The 24077-nt window shown below is 44.6% G+C and overlaps 1 long non-coding RNA gene across 1 annotated transcript; it reads left to right on the top strand.

The window, feature by feature from the left end:
- The first annotated feature begins 9666 nt into the window (after positions 1-9666).
- On the top strand, positions 9667-11065 carry LOC120324022. Its single transcript, XR_005565015.1, has 3 exons — positions 9667-9775; positions 10394-10657; positions 10738-11065. It is a non-coding gene; the product is annotated as an uncharacterized LOC120324022 (long non-coding RNA).
- Positions 11066-24077: the final 13012 nt, after the last annotated feature.

Here is a 24077-nt window from a genome sequence, read left to right as displayed (position 1 = left end):
ATAGACCTTCAGCTCATAATAAGGTGTCCTTTATTCCCGGAATTTGATGCAGTTCTCCCTTAAACTGTGATTATTTTCTGATTCTGTTACCAAGCTGAGTTTTGACACAGTGGTACAATTTCCTTATCTCTCTCTTAAAAGTCACTGCATTAGGCTGCGTAAATGAAAACAGCAGCATTTTCCATGTGCAGTTTTTCCCATATGTGTGATGTTTATTAAAAAAAATAAATCTGAAGGATACTTCACAGCACAGCAAAATGATGTGCAATGGGAAATGCAGCTGTACCCTGCAGGTGCTTCCAGCTGATATATAAACCAGGCTGCTTGGCCACACACAGCAATAGATTTTAACACGCAGCAGAAGCATCTGTAACTCCAACTACCTGGCTGGAAAGACAGCAGAGATGAAGAATATCTGTAATAGGTGCAAACCAGTAAAAAAATCCCAAATCAGCTTAGGAACACCATCACTTGCCTGGCTCAGGTACCTACCTGACCACTCATTCAACCAAAATCAAGTGTGCACACAACTTCCTCACTGATTGGGGCTTATTTGGGATGAAAACCATCACCTCAAGGGGTTTTGGTTGTTTGGTTGGTTTGTTCAACACAAAGATCTGTATCACTTTGTCTCTTCCTTGGGAATCTCAGCTGCGAAAACATGGTGCAATTCAGAAATCCCCTGCTAACTGTTGAATTCTGTGCTGCTACACAGAAAGTAGAATTTGTCTTTCACAGATCTAGAAGTTCTCTAATTACCCTACTTGACAGTTCCCCATGTTTATATAGAGGTTCTTTTTCTATGGCATTTTTTAAGATATAAGATTGATTTCCCAGTTAGCACCATAGAAAAATCACCCAAAGACTTCTAATTCATTTTTTAATGAGTTTTAAAAAACTCTACTGCATACAGTTCAGCCCATTATTCTTTAAGAATAATCCTACATTAAAAGAGGAGTAACTCAATGTTCTCACAGCCTTTTCCCCTCCCTTGGATTTTATGACCCTTGGCCACTGATGTTCAGACTGGCTTTAGACCAACTGAACTTCGAGAGTTCCATTTTCATTTGTGAAATGCACACTAATTCAACAGGGTATTAGTTGACTTAATTAATATTGCAAAAGTTTGATAGGTTTAGATGTTAGACCCTCCAGAAGAACTGGCTGTAAAGCAGATAAAACCATTGTCCACTGTCAGCTATTTCTTTCTAATGAATTTCCAACCCTGATCACAGCCCTGCAGTGAGACTGAACTGCCTTCTTGTCTCTGAGACTGCAATCCTCTGGGATCCTGATGACCTGTCAGTGTTACTTGGAGGAAAAAGCACAATTAATGCAACTTTAGCATTAGATAACCGCCTGTTTAATAATACAGTTTACCAGAAGCAGCTCACTTTGCAGGAGAACTGCAGCACAAGGTAATTGACCTTAATACAGTTCTGTGCCTGTGCCTTTGATTTGGGCCACACAACTAAATTTGTGGTCAATTACAGAGCCTGCAAGAGGGAGCATGAAGGCATAATTAAAGGTTAGTAAGAGGTGGACGCAAAAGGAATAGCTCTGGAATTAAAGTTCACTAATTCACTCTGGTTGTAGGGATATAAACAAGCTCTCAGCTATGCAGAGTTCAAAAGGCCACCTGAGCAGGTAACCCCAGCTTTCCATTGCCAGAGGTCTCCGGGGCAGCAGAGACACAACATGCCCATCTCACTAAATGGATGACAGGAACATTTTTTATATGACTAAGTTTTCTTTACATTGGAAATTACACTTTCAAATAAAGTGCACTTTTTGATCCTCAGAAAAAAAACCCAGTGGTAGTTTATCCCTGTACAGCCCTCTGGATAAGGAAGGTGCATCATTCAGAGTTCAAATTAATGAAGTGAGATTTAGGAGGTCAGAGCCATATTTAATTTCATATTATCATGTCCTCTCCAATGTAGTTCCAGCACGACCTTAGATATGTCACCTCTCCCCCTCATTATTTAAATTCCCTACCCGTAAAGTGGTAATAATAATAATATTTATACACCTCCAAGGAGGGCCACAAACCTCATTTAGTAATGTACATTTGGAGATCTTCATGTGGAATTTATTGCAGTAATTACAAAGTATAGTAAAGAACATTTCAAAAAAAGAAGTTGGGCTTCAAGATTTTGTGATCCAGCATAACCCAATAAAACCCAGCTCTCAAAGAACTCAGGGTAAGCTCTGGGTGCAACAGGATGTTTCTGAAATGGATGCAGGATAACTTGAGGCACATCAAGAATTCATGAATCCACATTCCTGCCTGGAATGCGCAGAAGTACCGAATTCAGGAGGTATATGAACCTGTTCTGGGATGATTGTTTGTTGTGATGAGAAAGCAGAGGAAGCAATATACGACCCAAATGATTAAAGGCAAGGAGGAAAAGTCCACTGTTAAAGCAGCAGCCAGAACATGTGTCAAAAGTGAATCATGAAAATAGCCTTGTACATCCATGGCAGTTTCCCAGAGCCATTCAGATAACGATGAACACGACAGCATGCAATAGGAATAACAATGCCCAGAATTATTTCAACCAGTATATTTTTTAAAGACAGTCATTTTAGTTCTATCCCTGCATCTGCAAATGGTAGTTGAATTAATGATAAATATGACTCGAGCAACAAAAGATTCTGCATTACATTCTATTATCTGCCCTCTCTTACTGCCTGGAAGTGTAATGGAGATATTCCTTACAACTGAACTGCAGATGATCTTGTACCTAGTGAACCACAGTTTGTACAGAGAAACTAAGAGGCTGGGGAAGAACAAAAAGCCTCTCAGGTCACTTGACTGCAAGGTTGTAGGGATCCGTGTAGTTTAATATTTCACTGTAATGCAATTTCCCTGCTGGGATCTCCAAGCACTTCACAAACATTTATGCTAAGATTCACACACGGTTATTGCCTTGCATGGGGAAATTTCCAGGGCTGAGTTCTGCTGCTGTTCTGAAGGCAGAGCAGGGCTGAGGAGGGTGTGAGAAGGCAGCACTTCGTATCAGCGAGGGTAGACATGATCAGGGCTCAGTGAGACAGTCTGTGTGCAGATGTACAGAAGGAGAGACTGACACTGAGCAGGGAAAGGGAAAGGGAAGAAAGCTGCTGTGTTTGAGCTGTGTCACCTTCATCAGATCGACTGTTACGGAGCAGAGTGTGAACATGGACAGGCAGCAGCCTCAGCGTGAAAGGGGATGTTTTAGGCAGGGGGGATTATTATTTTCTGGACGCATCTGGGAGGAGGGTGAAGGGCAGTAGGGACTGCCCAGGCTTCCCTAACCCTTAGCTGGGAGATGTAAATGGAGGAGCAGCACCCCATCCACTTACTAAACCCACCCCATGTAGAAACTCAGCGCTCTGTGAATGGGGCATTCGGGCACTCAGTGCCTCTGGCTTTTCTCAGGCAGTCCCATGTTCCTCCTTCTCCCACTGGCTTCATTATGGAAATTTGTGCACGTCAAGTGATATCGCTTTGTGCTTTCCTGCTGGACTGTTTCCTAAAGGCATTTAGAACTTCAGATGCCAAAAATGTCTGTACTCATCTTGGCTTTGGCCAACTTTGCTAAGGCTTCCTCACTCTTCTGAGGTTCTCATAACCAGGAGTGTGTTTTAACATCCAAATCCTAATCAGGCAATAAAACAAGCCAAAACTCAGCTCATGTTTAGGCAGGAAACCTCGCTACGAGCATCCCACCAAATGCCAACTGTTACTTGCCTCCTCCAAAGGCTTTGCCCCTCTGCCTGTGTGCTTTGATTGGATTAGGATCCCCCACTCCAGAGCAGAGCAATTTGTTGCTATTCTTTCAGCAATTCAATTTTACCCGATGTTATGGGGAACAGCCTGCCTTGAGAAGTGAGTCAGGGCATTACTTTACTTTTACCAGTCTGCTTTAAACAAATATTAGAGAGCAGTGCTCCCTTGGGTACCGTTACAGCAAACAGCAATTTTCAAGCAAGCTCCAGAGTAGATTGCTACTGAGATGCTTCTGTACTAGTAGGATGCCTATCATGCACTTATGGCACTTGTGAGGGGGGTGATGGTGGGGAAAATTTTACTGGCCTTACACGAGAATAGCAGTACCAGGCTGATGAACTCCACAGATTCCTTGGTGTGTGCAGGGATTGTGTGTGTTTGACACAACCTTATTTTTCATTTCCTTTTAGAGCGCAGACCTGGGGCTCATGATACAGATCCTTCTGCCCAAAGGAGGGGGCACAGTGGTAGGACACAAGATGTTTGAGATGTTTGCTGTCCCTTCCTGTGGCACAGCTGTCCCCTGAGCCCTCTGTCCCCACGGGAGACAGACAGCCTGAGGAGCAGCAGCATCAATCTGTTACAAGCAGCATTTCTCAGCCCTTCATAGGTGAAAGTGTGTGCAGTCAGGAAAGCTTACATGTGATGGGATGAGCCAAAGGAAGAAGGGGCTTGGTTGCACTCTTACAGCCTGCACTAGTAGTGCTTTGCACCATTTGCTTCTCCTTTCCACAAATTGCCTTGTCTCCATTTCATTCCCCACTTGACTTTTTTAGCTTGTCTCCCCTGCTCAGCTTTTGCCACAGAAATTGTGATGATTTCCATTCAACTAATGCCCTTCCTTACTCCTCTCCCACCTCACATCCCCAGGCCATTTGTCTCCATTGGGTCCTGCTGGGTGACCTGGGTCTGTCTGCCCTGTTCAGTGGGGTCCCACTGGGACAGACTCCCTGGAGCAGCTCCAAGAGAGGCACTCCTTCCCACTCTAAACTCAACATAGGTGAGGAAATACAGTGATTGCAGGTCTGTTCTGTTCCTCCCATCACTAAGCAATGAGTAGGTATTTATTAGACTTCAAAACCTGTAGCTCACCTCTCCTACATCAAGAGTCTTCCCAGCAGAGCTCAAAGGTAAATGGGCTAACAAATGACTCTGTGAGGAGACCCTCACACAGGTTAAACGTGCTCCTTTTTAATCAGCTGCTAAGTTGTGTGAAAAACTGATATGTGCCTGTCTTCATGGCTTTCTGGTCATGACAGGGAGAGGACTCTGAGCAGTTCTGATGTCTCTTCTAGAGAATGAGAACCCCTGGGTGTTCCCCTGATCATTAGCTAAGGAGGTTGGAGCTGAGTGCTCTGTATGCAGAACTATCCCCACACTCCGTGGTCCAGCTCCTCCCCAGGTCACTGGCATTCACTGTCAGGCAGTAATGATTTTGCTTGGAATCTTGGTCTGTAGGGGGAGAGGCGTGCCAGGAGGGATGAGTTCATTTCTGTGTGTATGGTGAGGAAAATATATATTTGGAAGGGTCTGCATATTGCCCAATGCTGGATCAGGGCAGACAGTGAAAATAGAGTCGCTGTCTCCTGTACTTCATTGGTATTCTGGAGGCAGCTGGACTAGAGACTGCACAAAATTATTTTCAAACAGGAATTACAATTGGAAAGGCAAAAAGAGAGAGATGGAGAGACTTTGGGGGGCATTTGTCAGCTGACAGCCTCAAGGTTGTATTCAGGCTGCCTTGCTGATGACAGAATAAACACAAGAGAACCTGAAACAAATGGTGCTTCATGGATCAAAACAACTAGGTTCTGCCACAGATATTTAGTGGTAAAAGGCTTTTCATTGTGGAAAGAAGGAGTGATCCCAATCTGAATCCACAATAAATGGAGAAACAAGACTCTCTCCTGCTAAACACAGATTGGCAGGGGAGTGCTGGTTGGGGTAAACCCTGCACATCCTTCTACAGCCAGATTTATGCAACAAAGTAGCAATGCCTTACGTGGTGAAGCCCCATTCCCTTCATGTCTGCTATTGGGCTGATAGACACGATTCTTAATTCTGCCAAATTTGTCAGTCTTGACCTGCGAGCCTGATCTTCGGGAAATTCTATTCATTGCTGAATAAATAATGCATGGGCAGTCATGCATTTTTCATGCAAAGACTTTTAAAGGCCACTGTAGTGATGCATGTAAATTCAATTTCTCCCCCCTCCCTCTTTCTCTGCACACTCAACTGCTAAATAATTATTAACATCTGACTCTCAACATGGTGAGGGCTGCACCAGCCAGAGAATCCACTGTTGCTCTGACACTGCTGCCTCTGCTCCACCCTCCATAAAGTAGAGATAATTCCAGGCAATAGCAAAGCAATCTGTCTCTTTTCCTCCCCCTCCTCGCTTTTTTTTCAATTTCTTTTTTTTTTTTTTTTTATAGGGCTCTATACAAAAACACATGTGCATGAAGTGGAGCAGAACAAAGGGACCGGCTTGTGGATTTGACATTCTTCTGGAAGCACATTAATCCCTTCCAGAAAAGCAAAGCTGGTGCCTTTATTTGTAGCCGTTGGCTAATCTGTGTGTGAGGGAACTGAGCGGGCTGGGGCTCGGGGAGGCTTCATCAGGCGAGCGAGTGACTGAAGGGCTGCGACGGGAGGAGGGGGAAGCAACGCTGCTAAACAAGGGCTTAGGAAACAAAGCCAGAAAGCAAATATGGCATGACGGAGGTCAGGAGTGGGAATGTTAAAACCCCCCAGGTTAACTCCCTTCACGTCGGTGCTGGTTGCGGGTGAGATGAGGACAAGAGCTCTGTGGGGCTCAGGGATGCTGCAGGTGAGGCTGCACTGAAACACAGCTCAGCTCTCCAGTGGGTCTTCACAGTGAGAGGACTGTGATGAAGAAACCAGTGGGGTTTCTCCCAGCTCCAGGTGACATTGGTGAAGCAGAAAGGATCAGGAAAATCCCCCTGTGCCATCCTGTCTGCTGGATGAGATTCATCAGGCAACTCTGGTCCCGTTTTTGGGGAGGGGATGAGGTAGAGAGCCTCCAAATCTTCATGAACTTAACCAAATTGCCACACCAGCCTTGCAGAGATGGACCAGACAGACTGCTGAAGTAATAAGTATGGAATAGACGAACTACTGAAATGCATTCCAGCCTCTATCCCCTGGGAATCAAGCTGCAGTTTTACTTAAGAATTCAGGATCTGCTGCAGCAAAGTCGAATAGCCAGGAAGTACAAAGGGATGTGTAGAGGACATCATTTTGGGCATCAGCATGTCAATGTTAGTATAAAGAGTAAAAGATAAAACACCTGGATTTTGAGCACTTTCAGACCCATTGGCAGGAGCAAAACGCTAATACAGTTGCTGCAATCATGTCTGTACTTAAATAATTTCACCTATAAAGGCTTAAAGGTGATGATTAATGCATGCATTTTCCTGGTTTGTTTACACACTAACATTTTGGGCTACTAAGTCCCCGGTCTGGCAAAGAAAAATATCACGTTTCCCACCAAAACTATATTTCAGCACAGTCAGTAAAATTACTCAGATGCTTAAATTAAAGCGTATGCTTAAATGCTTTGCTGCCTTGGGACCTAGTTTTATCATTATATGCTTAACTTGATGACATTTCAGACCTAAAATCTGATGTTCAATCAGGGTGAAACAGATTGCAGAGTTGTTTGCTTCAGAGCTTTTTGGGCTCTTCTTATGAAATATGTGAAGCCATTCCACAGGTCAGAAGAGGTGAGTTTGCTTGTTCAAAGGGCTGCTCACAAGAGAAGGGCACAGGACTGACTACTTGCATGGAGAATTGCATTAGTCTTATTCAAAAATAGCAAGAGAAGGAGTTGGGGAGGCAGGAGAGAAAGGAGATGTGAAGATGAGTGCTGAGGTCTATCCCCTGCTCTTGTCTTAGGGGATGTCATCTGTATATAAGAGCCTGGTCTTCTGTAGTAATTGTAACATGAAGAAAAGAAATTTATCCAGATGCAATTTAATGCTCATCTCTAAAATTGAAGCCTGCACTGAAAGATTTTGGCTAAAGCCACTCACAAAACACATGCATACACATATAAACCTATTTCAAATTCTCCTCTCTGGTCTGAAAAGCATTTTGAAATACAGATGAGAGCTGACTGCAAGCACATCTAGAGAACATGGAGAGAAATCTATCTGAGACAAATTGTGGAAATGAAATGCCCATCTTTACAAATCAATGCCAGAGAGTCCCTGGTGAGGAGTATATAGATCATTTAAAAGACCTCTCATCCTGTTCACTAGGATTCAGCTCCAAAGTACACTGGCTGATGTGGGGTGTTATTAATAGTGTTGGCATTAGGGAGTCAGTCACTTGTACATCGTCCATGGGCTTCTCTTGTCCCTTTTATTTTAGACTTTCATTTATAGGCTGGTAATAGATTTGCATTTAGATGAGAGTAAAACTGGTCACAGTAAGGATGGAAAGGGAAGAAGGCCCCTTATTGATCCTGATAGCGAAGTCTTCCCCTCAGCAGGCTATTTTAATTGACAACAAAAATGACAAATTGCCCAATCTGTTCAGAAAACCCTCTTCTTGGTTTGAAATCCTGTGCCATGTCATGGTTTGCCCTGCTCTCATGGTGCTGCTCTGTCCATGTCCCTCCCTCCCTCCTGCAGCAAATCTGGGCTGTGGTTTGTGCAGTCGCAGGGGGTGGGCTGTGCCAGCGCCTCTGCTAACGCAGCCCCTCCTCTCCTGTGTGCAGATCCACACTCTGAGACAAAGGTGCCTCCTTTGAACCGAGCCAACCCTTTGCTAATGTGCCAAACCTCCTTTCCAGCCAAGTCCTCCTTTCCGGCTGCCTCGGAGCCAGGCTGTGCATTCCCTGTGAGGGGGAGCCCAGGCTCATTTCAGGAAACCCACATGTCGTCGGCTCCTGCATTCAGCACAGTTGTCAATCTTGGTAATGAAGAGGCTGAGGACTGGGGTGGAAAAGCTGTTAAATAAATCATAGTCATGCTTTGCATTTTGATAGGTGTTTTTCATGTCTAGCTCACAGAGTGTCTCATGGATGGAGGGAAGTATCATTGTTCTTCCTTCACAAGTGGCAGAAGAGAGACCTGCTGAGATCAAACAGCTGACTCAAGGTCAGCCTCCAGCCAGTGACAGATGAAAGGTTCCAGCCTTCGTCTCTTGCCCAGGGAGGTGGTGGGGAGGTTTGAAGAGCTGATCATTTGGAAGAAGGGCCAGGTGTGACTTCAGGAGCAGTGAGTAGTTGCTGTGCAGTCAGGCTGAAAGGGCAGCCCTGTCAGGGTGCGACGCAAGGGTTTGATGAAGCACCACAGAAGCTTCCAGCAAAAGCCCCATGGATATTTTTTCCATCCTGCAAGGATGCAGGCTGAGACTATAAATTGCAGAAGCTTCCCTCTAGTCGTCATGTGAATCTTTGCTCCGTGTGTGTGAGGGATGTGATTAGAGACAAACTGTCCTGGTAACACAGCATACAGGGACCATGATAAAATGCTCTGACAACACAGGTAATTTTCTGTAGGTGCAACTCTCTCCTCCCCAGTCCTTACACCTTTTAGGTCTTGCTTTCCACTCCACTTGTGCCATTGTTATATCAGCACCCCAACATTCATGTGGATAAGCTGAAAATCCCTCTGTTTCATTGAAAACTGGCAGCAGGATGGAGATACAAATGCAATGGCAGCTCTGGGTACAGCCTGCTTTTTGGGCATGGATGGAGAACTCTCCCCATCCTGCTACTATTGCCCCCACCCCCAGGAAAATCAATCCTCCTCTTCTTTTTGTCTGGACCAACCTCAAATAGCTGCACCCTGTTGCTAGGCTACCTGGCTGCCTTCCACACATCCCAGAGCTGCTGGAAACCTCACATCAAATTGCAGCTCACATGTTGGGTTATTTTTATCTTTCTGGGGAGATGGGGGATGAATGGACAGCGGAAGGAAGGAAGGAAGATATTCAAGGGCTTGGATCCTCTGGTCAATGGGTAATTTGGTACGTGTCTGAAAAAGCGTGTGAATACGAATGTGTGTGTTTCTGCTTCCTTAAATAGGTAGAAGATGTGCGGGATCATAATGAAATATCTGGCTGGCTAATGAATATCAAGTGACACCTTTTGTGCTATTTTGAATCCTTGATAATTTGTCTTGTGTTCTGCAACAGCCAGAAAAGAGCTGGAAACAGCTTCACAAAGTGCACTGATGCACCAGAAAACCTGTGAAGGGCTGACAAGTGCGGAATAAAAAGCTCTTGGCATTTATACAGCCATGAGATCCTTACATGTGGCTTGGATTCAGATGATCTCATCATGAAGAAGGCAAAAAGATGGGGCAGGAAAGTGAAAAATGGTTGCAGAGAAATGATTCCCATCCCCCTGGGAACAAGGACTGTACTCCCTTGTCCTGAGCCACCTGTGTTACCCAGCCCTGGGAAATGCTGTGAGGGTTCCTGGGCTGCTGCACATGGCAAACTCTGAGCTGGAGGACCCAGCAGATGAAACAGGAAATCCATGAACATGCAGGATCTTATGGACCACCTTACCTGTTCTAAGGACCTTGTCTATACCTCTGCTAATGCACAGCATTGTGTTTTCTTTTCTGCTTTTTTCCACAGCTGGTGAAACTGAGGCAGGCAGAATCTGGCTGCCAGCTGGCCACTGAGGCTGAGGAAAACCATGGCTGGATCCCATAAATACATCATGGTCCATGCCTCATTGAATTAAAAAGACCTAGAGAATATATCACCTCATTTCTTCCGTGTTGCTGCTGGGATCAGGGGCTTTCTGTACAGACCAGCAATAGACTGCAAGAAAATGAAGTTGCTTTGTGGTTTTCTCTATCCCTTTTCTTTCCATAAAATGTGCTGCAGTCATATGAGGTAAGAAACCCGCTGCAGCTCCGATCACCCTCACTGCTTTATACTGGGTTACAGAAAAGGCTTTTTGATTCTGTTTTCAGGTTCAGAGGAAAAAGAAAAAGACTTAAGAAGTGGCATTTTTAATCCTCTCTTTGTATTAACTGATGTCCTCAGTTGGAGAGTGGATGCAAACCACCAGATAACCTCTCCCTAACTGCAGCTGAGATGCCTACCTGGGACCAAAGCCTCCCAGGATAAGAAGAACACAGAGGGATTGGGAGAAAGCTGCTGGGAAATGGTCATTTCACAGGTAGCAAAATGATACACACACAGTTATTGCAGATAGGAGCTGCTGTTGAAAGGGGGAAAAAAGAAGTGAAAAAACTCCACTGCTTAGGATCCATTTAAACCTCACCCTCTAGAAACCATTCCCAGCAGAGACTGTTCTTTGCTTTCAGCCGAAGACGGATTCTCCCTTGAATCACAACTGCCAATTACATATGAAATAATTTCAAGCCATAAAATTGAGCCCAAATCAGGTTTCCTGCCCTCATTCCCTCTGTTCTCCTGAACATCAAACAGCCACTCGGGGCTGAGACCTGGCACCTCCCCACGGCGCCGGCAGGAGACGTTTGTTGGCAGTCGCAATCGTGGGCTCAATCAGTGACAAGGAGATTATTTCTATTTTCTCAGCAGCTGTTTGAAGGGAAATAATCCTGGAAGAGCCTAATGAATTAACGTTGTGAGAGTTATCTGAACTAATGAGAAGGAGTGGAAATGGGCTGAGGAAAAGGGGCTGTTTTTCAAAGAAATGTAGTGCCTTATTGGCTCTCTTTTGCTTTGGATGTTCAAAGGCTCTTTTTTTTTTTTTCTTACAGCAATTTATTTCCTGAGTGATTGAAGAACAAAAACAATTACAAACTGTACTATTTTCATTTTTTTCCTCTGAGCTTTCTCATTTTCACTTAGTGAGATGCTCAAACTGATGATGCTCCTTCCCATCCTCCCTTTCCCCTCCCCCTTCTCCAAGACCAGAACAACTAGAGACTAGCTAAAAACAAAACCAAACCAGAGCAGCAGAAGTCTTCTGCCCTATGCAGGGTTAGATATTGAGCCACAGCATGCTAGGAAAATTAAAATAAAGATGGAAAAGGAAAGAAAAAAGAAAAGCATCTCTCTGGTGCTTCTGAGATCAAAGGAGCAACCCTTGAAATTTGATGGTTGGGAACTTCTGAGAAAAGAGGTTGTTAAACTATTCCTGAATTCCGTGTCTGTTTTATCAGCAGGGAGACAGTGACATTGTTTGAACTAGATACTGACTTTTTCCCCACAGAGGTTGTGTGATGATTTCTGAGCGTGTTCCCCAAGGCTCAGGGTTTGCTGTGAGGGATCAATAGCAGGGGTGATGCTCGCACTTGAAGCACACGGCTCCGCAGATGCAGCCAAAGACCTGGGAGCTTCCTGCATTGCCCATGTCTTGGGCTTTTGCCCAAGCAGCCAGATACAGCTGTGGACCTCACACATTAGCTTGTGGTCAGCTCCCCACAATTCTTACACCTTTCTCTCTGGGTTTTTGGAAGAGGCTGGTGCTCCCCATTGAATCCCAGTTGACCACATTGCTTTGCTGCACAGTTGGTTACAGCATCAGGATCCAAATCTAAAGAGGTGTGTGCACATGTAAAGCTGCCTCTTCATTCACTCCAGGCTGATGGTGGCTGGTGCCCTGCCTGCTACACCCTATTTCATTGCTCCTCACCTTCTCCAGGGCTCACAACACAGCCTTGGCTTCCCTGCAAAATACAACTCTCTCTACTTCTCAGGTTTTTCTCTCTTCAACACACAAATTATTTCATAGGAAGATGTTTACTGTTTGCTCCTCTGCACATTAACACTGAGAACGCACAGAAAGGTTTACCCACTAAGATTAAGGGAAAGATTTGAAATGCAGCCCTGGATTTGAACCACCTCTCTCAGGGGCTGGGACTGATGCTGTGGACTCAGGTCTTCTTCTGGCATGAACTATGAAGGTTGGAAAGGAAAGTGTCCCCACCATCTGCCACCTGGTCCCCACTGCCCTTTGGCTGTGGCTGAGCTGCTGGTGTGGTCACTGCTTAATGACCTTCAATCAAAACACATTAAGCCAGCCAGGATCTGCTATTTAAAGTAGCTCCTCTCCCTTCACTGGAATAACCTAAAGAGCAACCAGATGAGCTCTTGGCAAGCAGAGGTGAGAGGCTGGTTCTGACCTGCTGGTGTGACAGTATTTATGGCATAGTAGCAGCCCAAGGGTTATAGACCTGTTGCTCACGTGTCCCTCCTCACAGGATATCCTATTGTTTGCACTAAATACATTTAATTGTTCATTTCCCATTGTTACTTTAGACAGTCTACACAAAGCTTCTGCCCCACGTGCCCTTCAGTTCACTCACACAATCCCAGGATGGGTCAGGTTGGAAGGGACCACAGTGAGTCACCTGGTCCAACCTCCCTGCTAAAGCAGCATTGTCCTAGAGCACATGGATTATGTCCACACGGTTCTGAAATGTCTCTGGTGAGGGAGACTCCATACCCTCTCTGGGCAATCAGTACGTGGTCACCCGCACAGGAAAGAAGTTCTTCCTCACGGATGTCTCTCTGCAGGTTCAGGCTGAGTTTTCCCTGTTTCAGCTGCTCTGAACTGTGCCTGTGCTCCAGCCCAGGAGTGCCACATGTGTTAGCACACTGCACTGAGCCAGAGGAACACACAAGCAAAGGCACTCCGGGACTGAGACCACAGTTAGCTTTGTTCACGTACAGAAAGGAGCAAAGGGACTGTGACATGGAAAGCGTCCCTGCCTCCCCAGGCTGCTGCAGTTTGGGGAGGGAATTTCAGAGGGAATGAGGTCAGTGGACCAGTACAAAAGCTCTCACGTTGCTCATAAAGCAGCATGTCCCGGTTTGTCTGTGTGTGTGTCCTGGGATGCCACAGTCTCCCTGGTGTCCTGCCCCTTTGCCCACAAGACCTGGAAGGCATCCAGAGCTGCTTCAGTGATAATTTTTCTGGCATGGCAGAGACTGGCAGGTGGTGCAGAACTAATGTGTTTACCAGTACTCACTTAACTCCAGTGCATGGAGGTGTGCTGGGAAGGGGAGAGGCATGACCTGAACACAGTGTGCTCTGAGTGCACAGAGCTGGTGGATGATCTCATGGGGGTCGTGGCCAAACAGGGTAAAACAGAGCAACCCCAGGCTGCTGTAAAGTGTGTAAGAGCTTTGTGAGGTCCAGATCTGCTCCAGGGCTCAGAAATCTCTAAATGGCATCCCATCTGCCTCCTTCACCTGACCTAATAATTAATAAAGCCTTCATCTTTTATCTGGGCAAATGTACATTACAGGAAGGAAAAAATAGCAGCAACCATCCATATGGAAAAGGATTTGGCAAGGCCTCCTCTGAATACTTGTTCTCTGCTTCTGCTTTACTTTACTGACGAAAGAAAGTCTCATATGCCAGAAATGTAAAAATAATGCATGAATAGCAGAAAGTAGCTTAAATGGTTAGAAATAGGAGTAAAACTGGTTGATGAAGGTTCATTGCTCAAAAGGAAATGAGTGAAGAAAATGTGAAGCAAAAGAAAGGGAGAAAAGTTGAAATGTAAAATCAAAGTTTAAAATTCCTGCCTCATTAACAAATCCATGGTGGGGAATTTGTTTAGAAAGAGATTAATGTTATGTTCTCTGTCTCTCTAAAATTATAGTTTGAAAATTACATGAAATATTCATGGAGGATGGGGAGGGAACCAACATCACCTTTGCTTTTCTGTTCAAATGAAACAAACCGAGGTGAAAAAGACAGGGAGTGACTGAAGAGCTTTTCATTCCAGGACAGTATGAAAAAAGAAAATTTTCCTTTCCTGTATTCAACGATTACAATGATAATGGCTACATAGGAACCTAGACAGAGAAATTTCCAACCCCTCTAAAATTCTCTGCAGCTTGCAATTACACATAGTCAAATTTATCGCAGATGCCAGATGGCACAGCTAGAATATTGGCAGGGATTTTTGAAAGAAAGGAGGAAAAATAGCTGGCCCGTTCCATGCCTTGCTTGCCTACCCTTCTCCCTCCCACCCACAATAACCTGTTCCTATTTTCTCTCTCGATGTAAATTTTTCTTCTTCTTTGTAAACCAGCAATTTGGGGAAAGAAACAATCACACTTATTTGGGGTTAAGCCTTCATCTAAGATACCCATGGGTTCCCTGAATTGTAAATGGGTGAAATCACTTAGTTCAAAGGCTTTTCTTACAACTAGCCCTATTATTTTCACTGGGATGAGGATGAGAAATGAGAGTGGGATCTTGCAAGAAAAAAAACCCTTGCACTGTAATCAGGGCGTTGGCTGCTTGCTGGACAAACAGAGAGGAAGGCACAGAGGTACTGATGATAAAATCTGGACGCAGAAATATGTCACCACATATTTCTTTGTGGTGACATTTGCAGAAAAAAAAAAACAAATCAACAGAAGATGTTGATTGTACACCCCACTCCCCCCAAATGCCTAATCCAGGTTTTTGCAAGGGTTTAGAATCCCATTTGTAAGTGCTCAGCAACCAGCTGCTTCTCTTGTGTCACTTGTGGTCAGATTTTCAAACCATATCAATACCCTCCAGGAGCACTGTGACATGCAATCTGCTCCCTGTCTCCAAGGAGGCAAAATTGCTTTGAAAATCTGGCCCAGATGGTCAATGTCAATCAATTTTGGAAAAGTCTATAATGCCCAGCAAGTACCAAGTTATGCATCTCAGAACGATGAACGAAGCGGTGACTCCAGGAAGGACCTGGACCTTATTGTCTTTCATAGGGTGAGGAATTCATGCCAAATCTCTCACTACAGTTCTTTCTATTGGCATAAACTTCGATTCTCCAAGGTATTAATTTGAATTACTCTTTTTGGTTTCTTTGAGAGTTAATTGCCTAAATTGCATCTGGAGACACAGACCCTCGTCAATCTATTTATCTGTGTTTATCCCTCCATCCATCTGCTTTATTTCACTTGATTATTCACATCCCATCATTTGGTGGTTGCTTTCAGAGTTTCTGTGTCAGGTGCAGCATTTCCATGTCTTTTTTTCTGAGCAGTGTTGACAATTCTCACTATCAGGATATTATAGGTTGAAAGCTTTTGTCTTCCTGTGTGCACACACTCTCTCTATATGTTTAAATGAACATCTAGAGGTAAAAAGAAGGCAGGAAGTGAACGATGCAATTACTCCAGCTGTCTTTAATCTCAGCCCTTGTACATAGCACTGTTCAGAGAAAGAACACTAACCCTGCAGACACAGACCTGTCACGGCGCCTCAGTTTTTTGATTTACCATTCCCTTCCTGAGTGGGTGGGTGTGGACGTATCAGGAGTAGAAAAGAGACTGCACAGGCAAGAAGAGGCTGGTGGCAGTTTTCATCAGCCCAGCTGAAATGTCTACAAGAGCCCTTGTTCTTCATCAAGCCCAGGGGTAAATGTTCACTTTCCCTTTCAGCTGATATGGATCACTCAGGGATATCTGGGAGGTGAGTTCACATCAGTCCTGCCCCTTGCACTCTCCAAGCCTTTTGCCCCTCGTAGGGACATCTCTAGGTAACAGAACCATTGACATGCTTAAGAGGGGTTACCCCTCCGTGGTGTTAGGATAATGTTGCCAGTATTCCTCCCATAACCTCATTACTCCTGGACACTTTGGATAGATACTAAATTCCAGACGGCTGTGCTCAGGCTGGCCTTCCCTTATGCACTAATTTACAGAAGAGCAGTGTTTGCTTGTTGCTGTGTCTCTGTGTGGAAGCACCACCCCTCCCCACACTGAGAAATCACTAGTGGTTATGAAATTGCCTCCAGAGCATCATTTGATGGCAAGTAAAGTAAAACAAAAAGAACAATTACCAAACTCAGAAAATCCAGGACTGAAAAGAAATAGCTGGAGGAAGAATGAATCTGTCCTGGCTGCAGTGTGATTATGTATGCAGGCTCCTCAGGACATAAATGTGATCCAAGGGAGATGATGTGTCCTTCCCATATTTAAACCAAGAGAGAAATAATGCCTCCTACTAAAAGCCTATCTGCCCATTTCTCAATTACTCATGCAATCATTCTTCATTTCAGTCTCAAATTTACTCTGCAAACCCAGGTGTGATTACCTAGATTGTTTCTTCTAGGGCCAGGTTTGATGGCTCTATTCAGCTCCAACAACTGCCTCATAAGTCCTAACCAGGGAGGTCCTGAGAGCTGAAGATTTGGAAATAAGGAAACAAGTGTTCATTCCTGAGCAAAACTCTTGTTCTCTCCAGATATGCAGTGGCCAACTCAGGTTAGAGCCAACAGTTCAATTTGGAACAGGGTGACAGAGATTTGTTTTTAACTGTTTCAGTGCCTAAACCAGGAGCTTCAGTGATGTCTGTTTCTCTCCCTAAGTGGAGAGACTGGAATCTGTCCTTTGCTTTATAGCTGTGAATAGTCTATCTCAGGGCTGCAAAAAATGCCATTTATGTAGTATTCTCTTAATGCCTTTTCTGGTGTCCTTTGCTCCTTGTCATGAAGCTCTAGGTGATTGGTGCAGGACCAAGAATACCTTTACTGTGGTCCAGATAACTCTGTTTCATGTTAAAAAATGAGAAGACCAAAGCACAAAGGATGGCATCTCCATATGGTCCCTCCTGCAACGCTGGTTGGGGAGAATTTTCCACCAGTGTCATCATCTGTCACTACCCAAAATGACACTACCAGAGCTGGCCATGTCACCTACCTCCTGAGATTTCAAGAGGCTGATGTGTCCCACTGCAGTCTGTTCATGCAGATTCTTAGGAGGGATGGGAGAGACTATTTACAAGACTGTGTAGTGACAGGACAAGGAGGAATGACTTCAAACTGACAGAGTGTAGATTCAGATTAGATATTAGGAAGAAATTCTTTACTGTGGAGGTGGTGAGGCCCTGGCACAGGTGGCCCAGAGAAGCTGTGGCTGCCCCATCCCTGAAGGTGTTCAAGGCCAGGTTGGTCTGGTCTAGTGGAAGGTGTCCCTGCCCATGGCAAGGAGTTGCAATGAGATGAGCTTTAAGGCCGCTTCCAACCCAAACCATTCTGTGATTCTATGATTCCATGGATCGTGGACTTTAAAAGCAACCCTCTTAGGAGGCTCAGAGCTGGAGTAATGACCAGCAGAGACAGAAAGTGTGTGAAAACCAGGGGTGTGAAGGTCCTTCTGTCTTTCTCCTGAGCCAAGAGGTTAAAGCCTTGGTACAGCTGAGACCCAGCTGATCAGCACTGGCATAACTCAACCCCTCTCTTAACCTCCTTTGCTTTGAAATGCAGCAGGGGATGGCTCTGGCTGCCAATGCCTGTGATAGCTTTTTGGGATGGGGAGGGAGCATCTGGTCTTTTTTTGGCATTTAACTTTCTGGATTTGCCAATTTTCACAAAGAATTGAATAGAGAATAGTGAGCGGGAGGAGTTTCCCAATCAGCATGAGGATCCTTCCGGAACAGCAAAGGGAAGCTGAATTCACAAATCTGAGTGTTCAAGGCAGTGACTGAGCACAGATCTAACTCAGGCACTTGCCAATGGGGTGAGCAATTCTCTGCTTTTCAGAAGTGTGCAATGCCAGACTACGAGCAATCACTTCAGAAAATTAAACACCTGATTTGCTCTCTTTCTTCCTCATCTCTTCCTGCTAAACGTGTCAGTTCTAGTACTCTCTTGTCAGTACCCTGCACTCTGTGCAGGGCCTGGGAAGTTCTATAGATGTACAACGTGCTTTGCCATAGCACTCAGGGAAACAGGGCAAGATAACAACAGATGGGTCTGCTTTGAGACTGCAAATTTCCCTGCCTTTTCTTCTTTTACTTCAATTTGAATCAAAGCATTACTGAGCAGTGGGGAGGCCCTCCTCTCCTCCCCGCCTTGCAGCTTGTTGTCATTTAATAGTGTAACACTGTGTTTATTAATTCCTGCCACTGTCATTGCATTGGGTTTCCATGTGTGTGGGAGAACTCTTTGAGAAAAGGAAAGCGAGGGGAAAAAATAATAATGCCACAAATAATTGCCTTGGCATTCTAGAGAAGAAAGGCAGAGGTTTATGCCTGGAAAACAGCAAGTCATTTGTCTCTAGTAAGGAAAAATTGAGAACAGATTTCCTACAGACACTGGCCACATATTGAACTCATAAAAAATCGTGTGCTTATTGCTTGCTGCATTGTTTCCCCTTTCTGGCTGCCACACTTTGTCCCCTCTTGGGAGGTTTGGCCATGGCATCCCCGTGCTCCCAGTGTGTTACTCAGGGCAATGCTTCCTGCAGCCTCAGACAGCACCCAAGGATTCCTGCCAGGCTGCACTTTCAGGAGGGGCTGAGGATGACAAGGGACCCTGGTTTCCCAGCTTTCCTGACTGGAGGGATGCAGATGAGGCTCTTGATTCCTCCATGCCCAGCTGCCTTCTCTGCTCAAATGGCCTTGATAGATTTTTCCCTTGCATTAAAGGCTGTGAAATCTTTTAGGCTGAAAGATATATGTGCTTCTGATCCTACATCTTTGCTTTTCCTTTGGAGCTATACTGATATGGTTAACTCTGGGTTAACAGGGGTGAAATGTACCCCACCTGCCACAAGGGAAAGGGGCTGTTGGGAACCTCAGCCTTAAAGGGGATGTATTAGAGCTGCAGGCAGCACTGAGAAGTCCCAAAAGAGGGGCTACAGCCCCCCCTACCATCCAGCTAAATCTGTGCCTGTCTTAAAACATGAACAGTTGTACAAACAAAGCCGTAAATTAAAGCACAGTCCTAGACAATGCTTTAACATTCATTCTCCACTCTCCCTCACTGCCCACAGAAGAGTGTTGCCTCCCAGGGGTGAGTGGTCTCCTACATCTGGCCTTCTTTTTCCACCTCTTTGTGTTTTCACTGTCCTACAGCTGGATCAGTATCCCAGGAGGGCAAGAAGCACCTGCCCAGGCTCTGTCCACTTGGGGACAGTGACCTTTCAGGGCTGAGGGACCTGGACATTGCAGGTCAGGATGGGAACTGAGGCTTAGAGGGCACAGAGGAGGTAACTGCAGTCCTGGCTGGTGGTGGAGCATTGCTGGACTTCTGGCACTACAGAAAGCCCAAAGTGACTGTGCTCCTGATGTCACAGCCACAGCTCCTACATGACATGAGACTGAGTGAATCTGAGACATGATATGGTTGATACACGAAACACACCTCTGTGTTGAAACGTCAATAAATCTTTTCACTCTGAAGCCAAGAGTCTCACCAGAAATTGGTACCCATTTCTGAAGTATCTGGAAGAGATCTGACTGCTAAAAAAATTATCCCCTTGAGCAAAATTCTAAAACCTGGGGTCTGCCAAGTTACCCCTGGTGAGTTAAGGGACTCAAATCACTACTCACTGTTGAAAACTGCACTCTTGGTGCAGCCAGGGTATTTCAAAGGCAGAAAACCAACTGAAACAGCACTCCCCAACCTGCAACAACAACTGACTGTGCCTCTTTAGAGAGAGAATGTCTCAGGAAAGGGTTAATTCTGTTTTCATGCCTTTAAAAATAATTATTTGTTGTCACCTTGAAGAGTGAACGATAATAATAATTACAGCTCAAGTGTACTGTTCAGTTGCTTCCTGTCAGAGGGGCTAAGAGCAAATCAGCTAGTCCAGGCTTTTTTGAGCTCATAATTAGGTTCCTACCATCGTATTCCCTCTTTTCTTACAGAAAGGGGGGAAACTGCCTTCTGAAGTATCAGAGAGAGTTTTGTCTAATAATAGAAGCTTGCTCTTGAGTGATGTTTGAAATCCATGGGGGAGGGGAGAGAATGAAACAAGGGCAAGATTTATCCCGCAGCATCTATGCATTGTAATTTCTTTCTCTAGATTTTTTTCCTAGTTGCCTTATAATGTTTTAAAGAGAGCTATAAAATGGTACTTAGTTTAAAAATGTGCAGAGCTCAGCTAAATCTCTTCCTTGATCATGTCACCTTTTCATTCAGTGACTCCACACACTTCCTCTCAGTCTCCATCTATCTGGTCTGTTTAGTCTATAGAGTCTCTGAAACATATAGTATTTCCACGATTATACTGCACATAGTATGTGGGGACTGTTCTTAACTGGGTCTCAAATATATAATTACAACAAAAAACGGCTACAGAGATGTTGATTAGGGAACTGAACCCTGCAAACATACAGCCAAGTGAAGTGAACACAAGGAATGGAGAAAGGGCACAAGCAGATATCCATGGAGCAGGAAGAAGAGAAGATGTTTTCTTTGAGAGGACCATGGTAAAATAGTGGCAGTGTGGGAGAAATTGCCATTTTATAACTCAGTTTTAATGAAAAAAAGCTTATGGAATATTTTCTCTACTGATATTAAAAACAGGTTTGAGAAAAAGTTCCTCCCTGGGAGGGTGGTGAGGCCCTGGCACAGGTTGCCCAGAGAAGCTGTGGCTGCCCCATCCCTGGAAGTGTCCAAGGCCAGGTTGGATGGGGCTTGAAGCAGCCTGATCTAGTGGAAGGTGTCCCTGCTCATGACAGGGGAGTTGGAATGAGATGATCTTTAAGGTCCCTTCCAACTGAAATCATTCTGTGATTGTATGTAAAGAAAACATCAAAGCATGTGAAATTATCTGCTTTGGGGTGGGTTTTTTTTGTCCACCTGAAGTCTCAGCCCATTTCGAAACAAAGGTATTCAGCAATGTGGACATCAGACCTTTGAAAAATACATGAAGATCCTTCAGCATGAGCTTCCCCTCAGGAAGCTGGTGCAAGAGTGTGGTTTTATGGTCATCACATGAATGCAAGAACTAGTCCTGAGAAGACAATTTTGCAAAATGCCTGGTGGACATGTAGACAATAAGGGAGTGTCTGCAATGACAATGGAAAGCACTTTCCCTAATAGGAAACATCCTCCTCATTTATACCATGCCCATGCACTCTGTGGTTCTCTGGGTGGTGAAATGTAGGGTTGATCCAAGACCCTGAGTGCAGCTGATCCCAGTTATCTAATTGCTGCTAATGTTTTTCTCCTTGGTGGGCACAGGAAACTTGTGTAATGAAAAACAAAATTAAAATAGCACCAGGATTCTGTCTTAGGGCACCAAGAGAAAGCAGCACTGGTATTCCTGAATTAGGGGTGCCAACCACTCCAGCTCCCCAGCCAGCTCTCTCTGAACATTTTGTACAGTATCTGCAACAATACTAATGAATGCAATTAGGATGAATCACGTAACGAGGATGAATCAAGGGTACAAAGGGGATCTGACTGCTCAATAAAAACCTAAACCTAAAACCACCCACTTCATCCCTTTCAGAGCTGGAATGGTTTGACCATAGAATCGCAGAATCATAGAATGGTTTGAGTTGGAAGGGACCTTAAAGATCATCTTGTTTCAACCCCCCTGTCATGGGCAGGGACACCTTCCGCTAGACCAGGTTGCTCAGGGTTGGGGCATCCACACCATAATACATTGAAATGTAGTATATTACTGTTCTTTGGCCCAACACTGGAGCTGTGAACATGGAGGACTTTCTTATTTTTATAGTACTCATGCATAAGTCCTCTTAGAAAGGCTCATCACATAACACAGTCTGAGCATCCGTCTGGTGTAACACCAAGTTCTCACCAGCAACTTCTGTTCATGGCAAATGGCAATGAGCATCCTTGTCACCCAACTGATGTGCTCAGTTTGGTATGTTAGAGTCTGGCTGGACAAGTAAGGCACTCTCAATGCTTATTCCCATCTAGCAGATTTGTCTGAGAAACCCAAAGCCCACCTTTAGGCTTGAATCCAAAGCCTGTTTGCAGCTATCAGGGTGCATTAACACTGTCAGGGAAGAGTGAATCCAAGTCCCTTTTGCAAACCAAAGTGGTGATGATAAACCTCTGTGTCTATGCTAGGGGGCCTGTACAGCTCGAGTTTTGGATCTCTACAGCCAGGAGTGTGCAATCATGCCCAATGAAATCATGCTTCAGCATGACATCCAGCACTTACTCATTTGGCAGCTGTTCAGGACAGGTCACTGATCTGAGCACATATCCTGAAACTACTTTAGCACTGCAATCATGCAATCCAATCAATGCTAAGGCCATGCTGACTGCAAGAAATATGGAGAAACGACATTCACAACCCCGTTGCTTTGTCCCCTTTTACCCTGGTAGCAAACACACCTACCAGGACCTGCCACTGCTGAGTGACTTTCCTGCAGGAAGAGGAGGAAAAGAGCATGAGAACTTAGAGTTAAGGCAAACACTAGAAGCCAGACATTCTGTTCAAAGCTACCTGGCTTTTGTTGTGGACATGGGAAAACATAAACCATTCAGAAAGACAGCTAGGAGACAAATCAAAAAGGAAATGCCTTTCCCCAGAACTCATCTCTGTACTGGTGGGCAAGTTCTGAGCAAAGAATTGGTTTACCTCCATCACTTTACATTTGTCTGATACAGTCAAATAAATACTGTAGTTCCCTTTTTAGAATATGCATTAGTTGATTTTTAAGTACCAGGCCAATAGCCCCCAAGGGTATGCTAGAAAGAACCAACCAACCAATTTCACAGCAAATAATTTATTCCACAAATATTGCCTCCCTTCCCAGCTCCTGAATTGGTTCTGGATGGTTCAAAAAATTCTGAGATTTATTTGTTATTCAGAATTGCTTATAAATTTCTTCCATGAATAATGGAATTGGGCTGGAGATTGTTCACTAACAGCCCTTTGCTAACAGTTGTAATTCACTATACAAAATTCGTGTTGTGATTTGATATGTTAGCTATGTGATATTGTCTCCGACTGGATGAATTATATAGCTCACCAGGGAGTGTGGCATGTATTGTGATTGTAAAAGTCTTGATTGGCCATTTCTAGGCAAAGTGGAGAAAATAATCTGAGTGTGGATGTTTGTTAGTGGCAGGTATGTTTCTCAATCCACTTACCCTGACATAATTGGGAGATTGCTTCACTCATGTCAGCAGAAACACTGTCTGTAAAACAGGTAAAAAAGGCATTACAGCAGTGTTTCTGAAATAATACAATCTCTGGGGGCTTCCCAGCTGGCATCTGGTTGCAGATAAAAATGACAGAAGGAGAACACTCTTTTAACCATTTTTTCATAGCACTTATATGGGATTTTTCCGAGTGAATCTGGTGTTGTGTGTTTCAGAGTCAACAGAAAGGGTTCATAAAGGCTGCTGAGCTGCTGTTTGCTTTGTAGTGGTAAAGGCAGTAACTGAGCATTTTGTTCCTATTGCAGTGTTAACTCCAGGTGAAGAGGAAGAACAAACATTGGATTAAACTATTCCCTGCCCTAAAATCCTTCCTCAAGTTCACAGTTGGGTTTCTTTGCTCAACTCTGCCTGTTCCTCTCCCCTCTGCTATTATCTGACTCTCCCCCCAGCCTGTCATTTCCCATCCACATCCTCTCCAGCTCCTCTGTGGC

This window comes from Pipra filicauda, unplaced genomic scaffold (assembly GCF_003945595.2).
Source record: "Pipra filicauda isolate LSUMZ 115617 unplaced genomic scaffold, ASM394559v2 scaffold3_size10097308_pilon, whole genome shotgun sequence".
In the NCBI taxonomy this organism is placed as follows: domain Eukaryota; kingdom Metazoa; phylum Chordata; class Aves; order Passeriformes; family Pipridae; genus Pipra; species Pipra filicauda.
This window is presented reverse-complemented; position numbering and strand designations above follow the sequence as displayed.